This window comes from Cetorhinus maximus, chromosome 31 (genome assembly GCF_964194155.1).
Source record: "Cetorhinus maximus chromosome 31, sCetMax3.hap1.1, whole genome shotgun sequence".
Lineage (NCBI taxonomy): Eukaryota > Metazoa > Chordata > Chondrichthyes > Lamniformes > Cetorhinidae > Cetorhinus > Cetorhinus maximus.
In genome coordinates this window covers 9,946,698-9,961,048 of record NC_135909.1, presented here as the reverse complement: position 1 = coordinate 9,961,048, position 14,351 = coordinate 9,946,698, and the positions used below count along the sequence as shown (strand labels likewise).

The 14,351-nt window shown below is 42.6% G+C and overlaps 1 non-coding gene across 1 annotated transcript; it reads right to left on the bottom strand.

Annotated features, from left to right (window-relative positions):
• Positions 1-2,479: 2,479 nt before the first annotated feature.
• Positions 2,480-2,569, bottom strand: trnap-agg (transfer RNA proline (anticodon AGG)). The gene is given in 2 exon segments: positions 2,480-2,515; positions 2,534-2,569. It is a non-coding gene; the product is annotated as a tRNA-Pro (tRNA).
• Positions 2,570-14,351: the final 11,782 nt, after the last annotated feature.

The following is a 14,351-nucleotide window of genomic DNA, read 5'->3' as shown; positions in this document are numbered from 1 at the left end:
TGCACTTATCAGGACAGACACACGAACGCCAAATTTCAAAGGGAACAACATTGAAAACTATGTGATAAACAGGGTGCTGATTGGCTGGCATGTGGAATCTGAATGGTTAAGGCGTTGCCATAGACAATGCACCAAGAAACAGTTAATCCAAAGCTTTTGTTTTAATTCCAAAAAAAGGCAAGTTAACTCTGATTGGTCAAACATATCAACATGCGAGCTTACGAAATAGGAGCAGAAGTCGGCCATTCAGCCCCTGAAACCTGCTCCGTCATTCAATAAGATCATGGCTGTTCTGCTTGTGTTTCGATTTTCACATTCCCATCTACCTCCGATAACCTTTGATTCTCTTACCTAACATGAAAATTTGTACCTTTGCCTTAAAAAATTTCAGTGATCCCGCCTCTACCGCTTTCTGAGACAGGGAATTCCAAAGTCACACAACCGTCTTAGAGAAAACAAATTCTCCTAATCTCTGTCCTAAAATGGCGAGCACTAATTTTAAAACAGTGCCTCCTAGTTCTGGACTCACCCACAAGAGTGAATATCATTTCCACGTCCACCTTGTCAAGACCATCCAGGGTCTTATATGCTTCAACCAAGTCACCCCTCAATCTCCTTAACTCCAGTGGAAACAAGCCCAGTCTGTACAGCATTTCCTCATAAGGCAGCCCGCTCATTGCAGTTATCAATCCAGTCAACCTCCTCTGTACCACCTCCAACCCATTTACCTGCTTCCTTAAATAAGACTAAAACTGCACACAGTGTTCGAGATGTGCTCTCATCAATACCATTTATAACTGAAGCATAACATTGTTACTTTTATGTTCAATTCCTCTCGTAACAAAGGGTAGCATTCCACGAGCCTTCACAATTATTTGCTGTACCTGCATTAACTTTCTGTGAATCGATAACTAGAACACCTAGATCCTTCGGCACATCGGAATTCTGCAGGCGTACCCCGTTAAATAATACTCCGCTTTTTTAAATCTTTGTGCCAAACCGAAAAACTTCACCATCTGCCAAATGTTTGCCCATTCATTCAACCTATCTATATCCGTCTACAATCTTCTTATGTCCTCTTCGCAACTTAGCTATGTTTGTTTCTTCTGCAATTTTAACTACTATGCCTTGCCTACCCTCATCTAAGTCATTGATATAAAGTGTAAAAAGTTGAGACCCCAGCACAAACCCCTGCGTGACTCCACTCGTCACATCCTGCGAAACAGAAAAAAATGACCCATTTATGTCTACTCTTTGTTTTCTGCCAGCTGCCAATTTTCTACTCACACTAATCTGAACAGTGATGATCGGCTTGAGATAGACAGTAGCAGGGAACTCATTTAGCGGATTTCTCAAATAGCACATCGAGGAAAGGGAGCTGGTTACACTGATCATTTTCAAATGTGAATATGAGCGCGGGATGGAACACGTTAATGTCTGCAAGGAAATTCTTACTTACAGCTACATGTTGGTTGTTAATTCCCTCTGAACGAGATTGCGGAACCACATAAAGGCCCATTTTCTCCTCAGTGAAACTCCTGGAATACAGTGTAAATGCGGTCAAATAAAAACCAAGCTGCGGGGTTACCAGCTCTGTCAGTTATTTCAGATAATATTACAACAGAACTCATCAGCCTGCAACCTGAACCCACAAGCATGGGGTTGCCTGAATTGCTGTTTTGGGATAATTTCAGAGTCAGATTACATAGGCAAACATTTATAAGGCCTGTGTTTATTTTCCCCACATGTGCAGCGTGGATAAACTCTAAGCAATAACGACCGGGATTCTCAAACCTGCTCCCGATTTCAGTAAATCCCACCTTCTAGAGCACAGCTCTTCATTGTTTTCCTTACACAGCCCACATATTGGACCAAAAGCCACAAACAATGATGTTTGGCTGGGGGTTGAACCCTTCACTTCTCGCAAACCAATTCAACAAAAATCCCTAATTAAGGATCGCACTTCTAGACCAAAGAGCCAGCGGAGATGACCCGCTTCAATGAATACAGATGTTGATTGCCATCAAAGTGCTTCAGTCACCCTTTTACATTGTTATAGTGAAAAGACAGCAATGAACAATTCCAGCTCAGCTCCGGCTGTAATACGGGGAGTGAAACACTTTGCTGCTCCACAATTTTAGTCCTGCCCAGATGTCCTGATTGTTAATTCCCCCTGAACCGGATTGCTGAAACACAAATACTAGAAAACAGCTCAAATATCGAGAAAAAAAAATCAAATTATGCCATTCTGTGTGTTCGTTCAGGCAAAATTGCAAGTGACTGCATTGGGCATCGTGCCTGCCTCCGCAAGAAGGGAGTTGCTGCATTTGGTACAGTGGGATGAATTCAGAGTCCCATGACACGAGGAGGCTTTGCGTTCATTTTCTTCCCGTCCGGTGAAGTGAAGTATTCTCTGCAATGAACTTCCAGGGTGTTTAAATGTCGATCTGATTTCCGCAATTAGAATTTGAAAAAAGCAGGGCTCGTCCGGGATTTGAACCCGGGACCTCTCGCAAGTTCACACAATGAAGATCCCTAAGCGAGAATCATACCCCTAGACCAACGAGCCAGCCGGTAACCGCCCCCCTGTGCAACTAAGGAATCGTTTCAATGCCACCTAGAGTCGACCAAACATCTTTGGACATCGTGATTGGGAAATCAGACATTTTGGCAATTACTCCGCATCTCAGGCAGTAACACGGACAGTGAAACCGATGTTCACGTTTCACATCGATTACTTTTGATCAACAATGGAAAAAGTTACTGTTGTCATTCGTTTTAATCCAGTGAAACGCAGGAAAAAAGCAAAAGCGGTAGCCTATGGTGTATTGGAAATCAGTAAAGATAAAAGGAGAATAAAGTTTGTGCAGTTTGGCCAGAGAGAGGGAAACATAAACTCTTAGATTTACAACAGCGCAGAATGAGGCCCGTCCTGTCCGTGAAAACGGTTCCGACTGTGCAGCCAGATGTGCAATGTTGGAAATGTCGTTTCTGTTTTTGATCTTCACCAGAACAGGCAGTAAGATGTAACATTAATCATCATACAAACCGCGAGAGATTAAATCACAATAAAACACAGAGAGCGATAAATAACCTGAAACAACAAATCTATTGGATTGAAATGTTGAATTTCGATTGATATATCGGAAACAGCCAATTGAATTGGATCTTCGTCGTTTTATAGATCCGGAAGAGAAAAGAGAAACTGATGAAAACTGAAGAAAAAAAAAATCAAGAAATGAAAAGTAAAACTGCTGCCTTATTATCTGTTTCTTCACTCACCCTTCAATACCGGATAAAACAGAATGGAAATAACTGGATGAATTTAACCAAACGGATCCCGACCTGAAACGTTCACTCTGTTTGTCCCGCCACAAACGCTCCCAGTTCTGCTGTGTGTTTCCAGCTTTTTCTGTGTTTTCTTCAGATTTGCAGCATCTTCATTATTTCGCTTTTGGAATGTATGAGAAACCTCGGTGAACACTCGCCCTTCCCCCTTGCGTCGTGCCCCACTCTCGTTTTAAGTGGCCCAATGCGACCCTAACTCCGTCACCTCCACGCTGACAGATACAAGGTGGTCACGCTCTGGTTCAGTGAGATTAATGCAGAGAGCGGTTTCCAGGTCCAATGCAATCGCAAAAAGAATCGTTGATTGAAGTTGTGGGGGATTGCGGCAACTTTGAATTGTAAATTTGTGCAGCGAATTACTTTATGAGAAGGGACAATTTCAAACAGCCATTCTGAAAACCTTTCTGAAAATAAAATGATTCGGCCCCGTTTTGCTCAACTTCACAAATTAATCCAAATGTTAGTTTCTTCGACAGGGATTTAACCACAGCGCGTTTGTTAGGAGGATATTTTAACTAAATTCTCATGGAATCAGAGCAGAGGAGCTTGATGACTTGATCTGAGGGGCCTTGGAGGTGTATTTGATGTGTTTAGCTCTGAATTTTCCGTCTCTGGGTATGTTACGATTCCGTGAGTTTGCTGTTCTGTGTGGTTGAGAGGGAGGGAAGCAGGAAGATCTGTGAATAAATTTTCCCTTTAAATATTTCACAGCTCCGCCGTCTACTTTTTTGTATTCGTTCATAGGATGTTGACATCGCTGGATAGGCCAGCATTTTTTGCCCATCCTGAATTGCCCTTGAGAAGATGGGGGTGTGCTGCCTTCTTAATCCGCTACTGTTGTGACGCGGCAGATGGTGTGAGCCAAGCGGATCAAATCCACAAAGGAAACTTGATCACTCGGTCACAACGATTTGGCAATTTGTATTTTATTTCAAGGTGCGTGCCCTGAATTCAGTAGTATTATATCTACCAAGACTCTAAAGGTGTTTTCGAAACTAAATTAAACATTTATTAGCAAAATAAAATATTTCAAGTACATACATAGGTCTACAAATTACTGCTACAATAACTTGTAAATCCGCTAATTAACCTGGCTTCCAGTTATACCCCCATTAAGGCAGCGTTAAAAAATAGATTTAAACTGATCCAGCCAAGTCAAACATAATACCCTGAACAGTAGAATTCAAAGTGGCTTTTCCAAGCTTAACATTATGAGAATTATTATACTGTTGTGATAGCTACAGTCAGTGTGTTGTAGTTACATCCACAGTGCTGCTTGGGAGGGAATTCCAGGATTTTGACCCAGCAACAGTGAAGGAACCACGGAAAAGTGCTATCTCAGGATAATGTGTGGCTTGGAGGTGAAATTTCAGATGCTGGCCTTCCTATGATTTTGCTGCCCTTGTCCTTCGTGGTGGTCGAGCTGCGCGTTTGGAAGGTGCTGTTGAAGAAGCCTTGGTGAGTTGCTGTAGTGCCTCTTGTACACATTGCTGCCACTGTACGTCAGTGGTGGGAAAAATGCTTGTTTATTGTGGTGAATGAGGTGCCAGTCAAGCGGGTGGCTTTGCCCTGGGTGGTATCTAGCTTCTTGAGTGCTGTTGGAGCTGCACTCATCCAGGCAAGTTGAGAGCATTCCGTCACACTCCCGACTTGTGCCTTCAAGATGGTGGAGCAGCTTTGGGGAGTTAGGAGGTGAGTTACTCAACAGAATTCGCAGCCTCTGACCTCTGATCTTGCAGCCACAGTATTCAAATGGATGGTGCCGTTCGATTCCTGGTCAATGGTAGCCCCCAGTGTGTTGATAGTGGGAGATTCTGAGGCAGAACTGCCATTGAATGTCAAGAACTGATGATTAGATTACTTCTTGTCGTGGATGGTCATTTCCTAAAATTAATAGCACGAATGTTATCTTCCACTTATCAGCCCAAGCCTGAATATTGTCTAGGTATTGCTGTATATGTCCGGACTGCTTCACTATCTGATGAATGAATGGTGCTGAACTTTGCACAACATCCACCAACATCCCCACTTCTAACCTTATGATGGAGGGAAGTTCATTGATGAAGCAACTGAAGATTGTTGGGCCAATGGCATTCCTCTGAAGAACTCCCTCAGTGATGTCCTGCAACTGAGCTGAGTGTCCTACAACAGCCACAACCACCTTCCTTTCTTTTAGGCCTGACTCCACGTCATGGGGAGTTGTCCAGCTGATTCCCATTGATTTCAGTTTCGCTAGGGCTCCTTGTTGCCACACTGGGTCAAATGCTGCGTTGATGTCAACGGCAGTCACTCTCACCTCACCTCTTGAGTTCAGCTCTTGTGTCCATGTGTGGACAAAGGCTGCAATGATTTCAGTAGCTGAGTGGCCCAGACGGAACCCAAACTGGGAGTCAGTGAGCAGGTTTTGCTGGGTAAGTGCAGTAAGTGGTGATAGCACGGTCAACGACACTTTTCATCACTTTGTTCATGATGAAGAATAAACTAATGGAGCAGTATTAGGCTGGGTTGGATTTGTCCTGCTTCTTCTGGACAGAACATGCCTCGGAATTTGTGTGCACATTGACGTGTAGATGCTTCTTCTGTCTCTTTACTGAAGCAGCAAGGCTGTAGGGGGAGGGGGGGGACGGGCGGGATGCGGGGGCAGCGAGTTCTGGAGCTCAAGTCCAGCGATGTCCAACAAATCCAATTGGAGAGTCCAGGCGCAATCGGGCAGCGATTAAAATCACTTTCCGTTAAATTCACCCAGTTTTTTTTACATGTTTTAATTCAGTATTGATTGGCGACCGGACAAACAGAAAACAAGGGAGCAGCTCCATCATTTCTTTTCTTCCTTTCGACATTTTTTCCCTCCGTTCCTCTTTTCTCTCCCGGGTCTATAAAATAACGGGAATTCCAATTTACTTTCCTTTTCCATCGATGGTTCCTCATTTCTAAACGATATTTTACATTCCAATCGAATTGATTTGTTATTTCTCATTGTTTTTCCGCACGTTTTATTTTGTTGAATTCTCTCACGGTCTGGTTGATGATGAATGTTCCGTCTAACTGTCTGTTCTGGTGAAGATCAGCAGCACCATCCGCCTCGTCGGCTTGAGGCTGCACCTCGCCAATCATGTGGAATTAAATCAATTCGTACTGTCAGTTGGCATTTTAAAACATATTAAAAGACGCATTACTTCGAAAATGGCTTAATGTTTAAGGCGTCTGTGTGATGGTCATGTTGATGCGATCCAATGATTGGATCTTCCGGTTATTCCGCGATGTTTTATTTACAATGTGACGAAACATGTTGCACATGGACTTGCAGTGTTTCACATCAGCCCATTCATTAAAATCCGTGACCTGATGTGATGGAAATGTAATTTACCGACAGAAACAACATTTTCAACAAATACCTGGTAATGTAGTTGAAGAGTTGGTTTTAATTTTCCAAAATTCTCTAGATTCGGGGAAGGCTACATTAAGTTGTAAAATAGTTCATTTAACACCTGTATTCAAAAAGGCCGGGAGGCAGAAAGCAGGAAACAATTTGCCAGTTCGCTTAACATCCATCGTAGTGAAATTTTTAGAAGCTAATATTAAAAACGTTATAACAAGGCACTTAGATGAATTCAAGGCAATCAGCAGGATCAACATGGTTTTGGGAAAAGAGGAATCATTTTTAACCAGTTTGTTAAATTTCTTTACTGTGAATAAAGGGAAATATTGGATGTACTATATTTAGATTTTCAGATGGCATTTGGGTCATCGGCATTGTGGAGACTAATCGCAGACTGGGTGACCATTTTACGGAACATTGTTGCTCAGTCCGCAAGCATGACCCCGCCTTCCGGTCACTTGCCATTTCAAATTACCATCTTGCTCTCAGGCTCACATTTCCGCTGTGGCCTGCTGCAATGCTCCAGTGAAGCCCAACGCAAATGGGAGGAACAGCATCTCATCTACTGGCAAGGCAATTTACAGCCTTCAGGACTTAACATTGAGTTCAAAGACCATGAATTCTAACCACCTCCCCCTACATGGTCATCTGTTACCTGTTCTCATATTTGCCTTCGGAGAGCGCTGACCCTTGTTCTGCTGTTAACACGTTCTGTAATCTTACCTTTATGCCCCATATTAGCATTTACTATAGTCTTTAACACTTCCTTTAACACTCCCCTTGTCTTGTGACCATGATATCCTTGTCAAGTCTCTGCTGAGGTCCCCACTATCCCTCACCTTCTGTTTTGCACCATTGCTCCACCCGCTCTCTTCCACAGTATAAAATCCATCACATTTCTACCTCTCTTCAGCTCTGAAGAAGAGTCAAACGGAGCCGAAACTTTTCTCTCTCCACAGATGCTGCCTGGCCTGCTGAGCTTTTGAAGAAGTTTTTATTTCAAGTTTCCAGCACCTACAGCATTTTAGTTTCATTGTCGTGCACGATTCCTGGATTCCCAGCCATCGGAAATAGTTTCGCTCTCTGATGCTATCGCCTTAACATGACGGAAAATTCGATCAAATTACTCGTTAAATGGAAAAAAGGACTTTCTTCAATGAGTGGTTTAAATGTTCTGTGGATTAATTTCTGGAATTTATGGAATAAATACAATCACATATTTATTCATATGGGACCAGTATCGGTTTTACTAGGCCGTGTAATGACCGCGTGGCCTAATGGTTAAGTCTTTTGACTTCGGTGTGCGTAATGCTATCAGAAGATTACAGGTTCGAGTCCTCCTGCGGTCGCTTTATACAGAAATCGATTGGAACTTTCTGAAAACCGTGGTCTTCCTCGTTAGTTGAAGATTCTGCTTCTTTTCCCAAACATTTCAGAGCTCTTTCTCAGAATGCAGTGTCTTGTTATTTTGTACAATCTTTGTATTTTGTTTCCAACTGGAACAAAAGGCTTTGCCTCAACCCATTTCATGGGTTTAATAAAATGCTTTGGAAAAAATTCCAATCTCTCCGTGAAGCGGCTCAAACATAAGCTAAACGCGCTGCTTTGGTGTACAACAGGGATGGACCACAATGTCACTCTGTTCCTCATCTTGAAGCCCAGATTAATCTCCATGGACAAAAGCAAAATACTGCGGATGCTGGAAATCTGAAACCTTCGGTATGTCCGCAAGCATGACCCAGACCTCCCTGCCGCTTGCTATTTCAACACACCACCCTGCTCTCAAGCCCACATGTCGGTCCTTGGCCTGCTGCAATGTTCCAGTGAAGCTCAACGCAAACTGGAGGAACAGCACCTCATCTTCCGATTAGGCACTCTACAACCTTCCAGACTTAATGTTGCGTTCAACAAATTCAGATCATGAACTCTCTCCTCTATCCTCACCCCCTTTCCGATCCTCCTTTTTCCAAATTTATATTTTTAAAATATATTTTTATTTTCCCACCTAGTTTTAAATTTATTTCGATCAATCGTTTTATCTCCACCTTTTAGCCCATTTGGATACCTTAGCACCACCACACCCCCGCTGGGGCTATCTGCCGCTTGTTTATCCTGCTTTCTACCCTTAATGTCACCATTAGCACACTCCTTAGATAATATCAGCACCGTTAACACCACTTTGTCCTTTTGTCTATGACATCTTTGGCAATCTCTTCTTTGCCTCCACCTATCACTGGCCCTCTATCCAGCTCCACCTGTCCCACCCCCCGTCAACCAGCTTATGTTTCACCACATTTCTATATTTCTTTAGTTCTGCTGAAGAGTCATTCGGACTCGAGGCGTTAATTGTGTTCCTCTCAGCAGATGCTGTCAGAGTTGCTGAGTTTTTCCAGCTATTTTTATTTTTGTTTCTAATCTCAGTGGACACGTGTTTAAATCCCGTGATGGTAGCTGATGGAATTCAAACTCAATTAGGTAGTAAATATGGAATTGTGATCTCATATTAGTAATGGCGACCATAAAACTATAGTCAATTGTTCTCAAAACAAATCTATTTCATCAAAGCGCTTGAGATACAGAAGTCTGCCGCCCTGTCGGTGTCTGGCCCGCATGTAACTCCCCACCCACAGCAATATTATTCCCTTAACTGCTCTCTGAATTAGCCGAGGAAGCCACACAGTTCAAGGGCAAATAGGGAAAAGCAAAAAAATGCTGGCCCTGCAGGCGACGCCCACATCTCATGCAAAGAAGTATAATTAAGAAATAAAGAAATTCCTGGTGGACAGAGACGGAAGGAGTGACAGGTTGGGTCTTTTTTCTCTTATCACGACAAACGTTACGATCCCAGCTGATGTTACTGCTGGGTAAGTCAGATCCAGGGTGGAACCTTATATGATAGATCGTATACGTTTTTTGCTAAGAAACGTGAAGGATCGTTACTGAACAGAATCACAGGAGTCTGCTGATGAAATTATAACACAATAATAAAACATTTATTAAGGAAGGAAAGGCAAAGTACGTTACACCGATCCTTCATCCAAACTATACCTTAACTGATATACACAAATTCATAAAGATAACAGAAACTACAAAAATATCTTATGCTCTAACGTTCGCGGCAAGTGTACAGTCCATGTAGCTGAATGAGTGAGCTGCAGTCGGACATACCACACTCCGAAACCAAGTTTCGAGGGATTTCTCATTAATCCCCCAGTTGCTCATCGGACTGTGAGGCAACTGGTCTCAATGAAACTCTGTCTTTCTGACAAGGGTTTCCAATCTTCACATTCGAAGATCTCGCTTTGGTATTCTTTCCCAAACGACGCTTTCTCTCAGATACCTTCAAGAAGGATCCACCTCCAGGGTTTCAGCCTCTCTTTCCAAGGTTCTTTTCTCCTGGATCTATCCGCACATTCAAACTTCACCTTCCACACGGACACTATCCGGTATTAGGCCCCGCCAAACAGAACAACATTGCTGCAAAGGTCCATAATAAGGGTCAACCTTTGGCTGTCTACGCAGATTTTCTGGCTTCTTGCAAGTCCCAGCTCGTTCTAAGTCTGCTCCGCGCGGCTCTGACTCTGCTCCTCAATCTTCACTGAACAGGATCTGTTTCAGATTCCTGTCCTCATCCTTCAACTTCCTGAGACCTCTTTCTGTACCAGTCCCTGGTTTGGGACTGCTCCTTTGTTTTGGGACCTACTCCATGTACCTCCTCTCTGTCCAGCTTTTTCTGGCACTTTTTTTATCAGAATGGAACTCTCTTCTCAGTCACCTGCGCCCCTTTTCACGCTGTTTTGCTTTTGGACCTTCTTTTACTTCTGCGCAGGCGTAGAAGTAACTTCCAACCTGGAAAAAAGGAAACGAATTGCGCATGTGTGCAAGGCCGTGTCTCGGCCTGAAGTCGAGAAAATGAGCCGACCAGCACATGCGCAATGCCTACAACGTCGCTAAAAGAACAACCTGCGCATGTGTGACCATTTCAGAACTAGACTATGCGACCCCCTGGGAACTGTAGTTCTCAGTCTCCGAGGGCTCGATCTCCATTTTGAAAGATAAATTTTAGCTTGGTCCTTTTTGGGTTCATCACAGGTTTCAGTTCCCTCCAGATTAAGTTTTACTTTCTGAAAAGGGGGTGGAATAATTAACTTTAAGAAGCAACGTGTACAGACTGGGTGATAATTTGAAAACCTGTTCAGTCCAAGATTATGAAAATTGAAACATAGGAACAGAAGTAAACTATTCTTCCCTCATGCCTGCCCTGCCTTTTAATGAACTCACGACTGGCCTGTATTTTAGCTCAATCTATCTCTCTCGTTCTAATTTTAATGTTGTGTACCTTTGGCCTGGCTTCCCCCCAACAGACGTCATGTTCTCTACTTATCTACCCTGTCAAATCATTGAATCATCATAAACATTTCAGGCAGATTACCCCTTAATCTTCGAATTTCAAGGCATTACAAGACTAGGTTTTGCAATCTGTCCTCACCATTTGAGTGTGGCAACACAGCTGCACCCACCTCTCACTCTTCCTCAAGTTTTGTTGTCCAGAATTCATCGCAATGATCTGAATGGGGTCTAAACAGTATCTTACATAACTGTAGAATGAGTTTAATCAGTTGTATTCTATTAGCCATGTTTTTTTTCACCTTCCTGTCCAATAGCTTGTAATGATGTCTGTACATGGCTCCCTGTTCTTCCACAGATGTTACCATCTCACCACAAAAATAACACCCTGCTCTAAGTATCATATGTTTATTTCAAAGGGCCCTAAATTTAATCTTATTTTGCTAAAACTTGCTCACTCACTTAACTTATCAAGTAAATACTAAATTAAATGTGTTCCCTAATGATAATCTTGTTTTTCTGCTCCATCACCATTATTTCCTTCTGTTGCTTTCAGCTGGTGTAAATCCAGAGAATGGAAGGGAGGGAGGAAAATATCTTGCTGCCTTTCATGAATCCTATTTTATCATCATTTCAGTAAAATTTGAGTGCAAAACTGTAACTCTCAATCTCAGTGTTTTTATGGCCTGAACAGACCCGGAATCTCCAGTGAGATATTAACAAGGATAGGATTCCAGGCCTATTTGATTCAAAATGTTAGCAAACAGGAAGAATCAATTAATTGATAATATCCACAAACTAGCAACAAGGATCCAAATCAGAATGGATCATCGGTCCTTCACCTTAAACTCTCTATCACCTCGTCACCTGTCTGAGTTTCAGAACACAGTCTTATACTCTTTTTCCATCCAGGAACGTTGACAAGAAGGTTCTGAATAGGCAGGCAGGTGTGCAATGTTGGACATTCAGCTTCTGTGAGCAAAATAACCTTCCATCACATCAGGTCAAGGATTGGTTTTAATTTACAAACGTGAAACATTTCCTGACAAATTTATTTCGGACAAAAGCAAAACTCTGCTGATTATGTTGAATTTGTTCATTGGTTACCTAACATTCAGGCAATGGAAAAATATGGAATAATGTGTATAAGAAAAACATATGCCTGGGATCAATTTAAATACCTGCACTAAATCTCCCCTTAACACTCTCTGTTGTAAGAAGAACATCCCTAGTTGTTGTTTCTTTGTCCATCCACATCCGGAATCCCTCACCGCTGATACCATTCCAGTAAATCCCCACTGTACACTCTGCAAGGCCTTGCCGTCTTTCCTAAAACTTGTCCCTAGCCCTCACCAGGATTTTATAATCCACATTATAATCTGATATGCCTCCAATTCTTTGAATTACGTCTATCTGCATTATTTAGATAAACTAAGATTACAATACATTTTCGATCACGATTGAGCTTTTTCAATGTTAATTTCCTAAAAGATGTAGAGGAAATAGACTTAAAATCTCTCGAAATAAACCTTCGTGAAAATCTGCAATCAATTCACGGACAACCCTCCATTCCACTTATTGCTACTTTTGTTTCCGCTAACTCTACATCTTTACCACAAAGGCCTCTTGAAACCATCTTCAAGAAAGGTTCTCTATTTTTCCATCGACAATTTGCAAATGTTTTTGTTGTTCCCATAAATCTTGTGAAAGAAGAGGCCCGAGCAGGATTGGCTGCAATGAATGTTAATAAGTCACGAGGTCCAGATGTGATGCAGCTGACGATGCTGTCGGATGCAACAGCGGAAATCCTGAAGGTACTGGCCAGAATCTTCCGAACACTGTTTGTTATTTTTAATGGACAGCTACACACCACTTGTTTATTACAGGAAACAAAAATGAATAAAAGTGCATCAGAGATGAGCGGATTCTAACGTCCTACATCTCCAGATTTTTTATTTGGTAATGAACAACCCATCCTTGATGTCAGATTTTTGCATTAAGAATGAGAACCCCGCCTCCAGGGAACACAGCACCGATACCTCCAAGATCAGATTTGCAACCTTGAAACTCAGTGAAAGGCTTTCACACTCCCCTCGGGAACTATGGCAGAGTGTGTGGAGTCACCTCAGAACCCACAGCCCCGGAGTGGAAGGAAGTCATTCTCAGCCACGAGGTACCGTCTAAGACAGGAGACTAAATTCTTTTGTGAGTGTCTCTGGGTGATGAACTGATGGTGCTCGGAGCTCTCAGCTTTTACTCATTTATTTCACAGGAGTTATTCAGTTTTGACGTTGATTGGTTCTCTGGTGTCGATGCCTCGTATTCTTCGCCCGATTTTCTGTCCAATGGAGCTCTCTCAGCAGAGTTCTCATTAACGCCTTGTCTTTTCCTCGCAGCGTTTCAATCACGATGTTTTTTGAACTATATTATTAAAGGCTTGCAGCAGCCAGCTTCCAGGAACAGCAATGTGATGAAGGCAGGATAATCTGTTTTGAAGTGGTGTTAATTGAGGGGCAAATGTTGGCTCCGACACGATGGAATAACTCCCGTGCCACTGTCCGAAATTGTGCCATGGGAAGTTTACATGTGAAGGCAGATGGCACCTCAGTTTGCCTTAGCATCTCAAAACTGGCAACTGTAACAGTGAAACTTTGGCTCAGCGCGGCACTGAAGTGTCAGCCAGACTTTCTGCTCAGAATTCTGGAGAGATTTTGAACTCACAACCCTCTGCCTGTAAAAACTTGAGAACAACTGACTGAATCATAGTTCACAGAATAGTGCAAAGACAGGGGACATTGTACTCTGAGAGCAGAAGCAGCACTAGATTGTTATTTGGAGAGGTGTTACAGAGAATGAGAGATTAACACTCACAGTTGAAAGAGGTGGACTTTTTAGCAGGGCAGGGAGAGAGAGGTTGCAGTAATTTCGATTCGAGTGTTGATATCAGAAAACGTTAGCTTTGTTTTAAAGATTGGATGTGATAAGGCGTCAGAGGCTGAGAGAAATTAATGATAACAACTCTTATCAGTCGGATCCACATAGGGAGGCAGTGATGATTTCTGATTCCCACATTTGTCCCGGGAATGGAGCAGACACCATTACAACATTGAGAAGTTCAACGAAACAAGGAGGGAAACTCTTCAATCGACTGTCTTTGAAGACAATGGGCAACATCTGCTGTGGTGTGTGAGCTTTATTCTGAGGTATGCCGACATCACATCTCCACCGACTGGAAGAGGTTATATTTTATCATCACAGGCCACGTGAGTTAGTAATG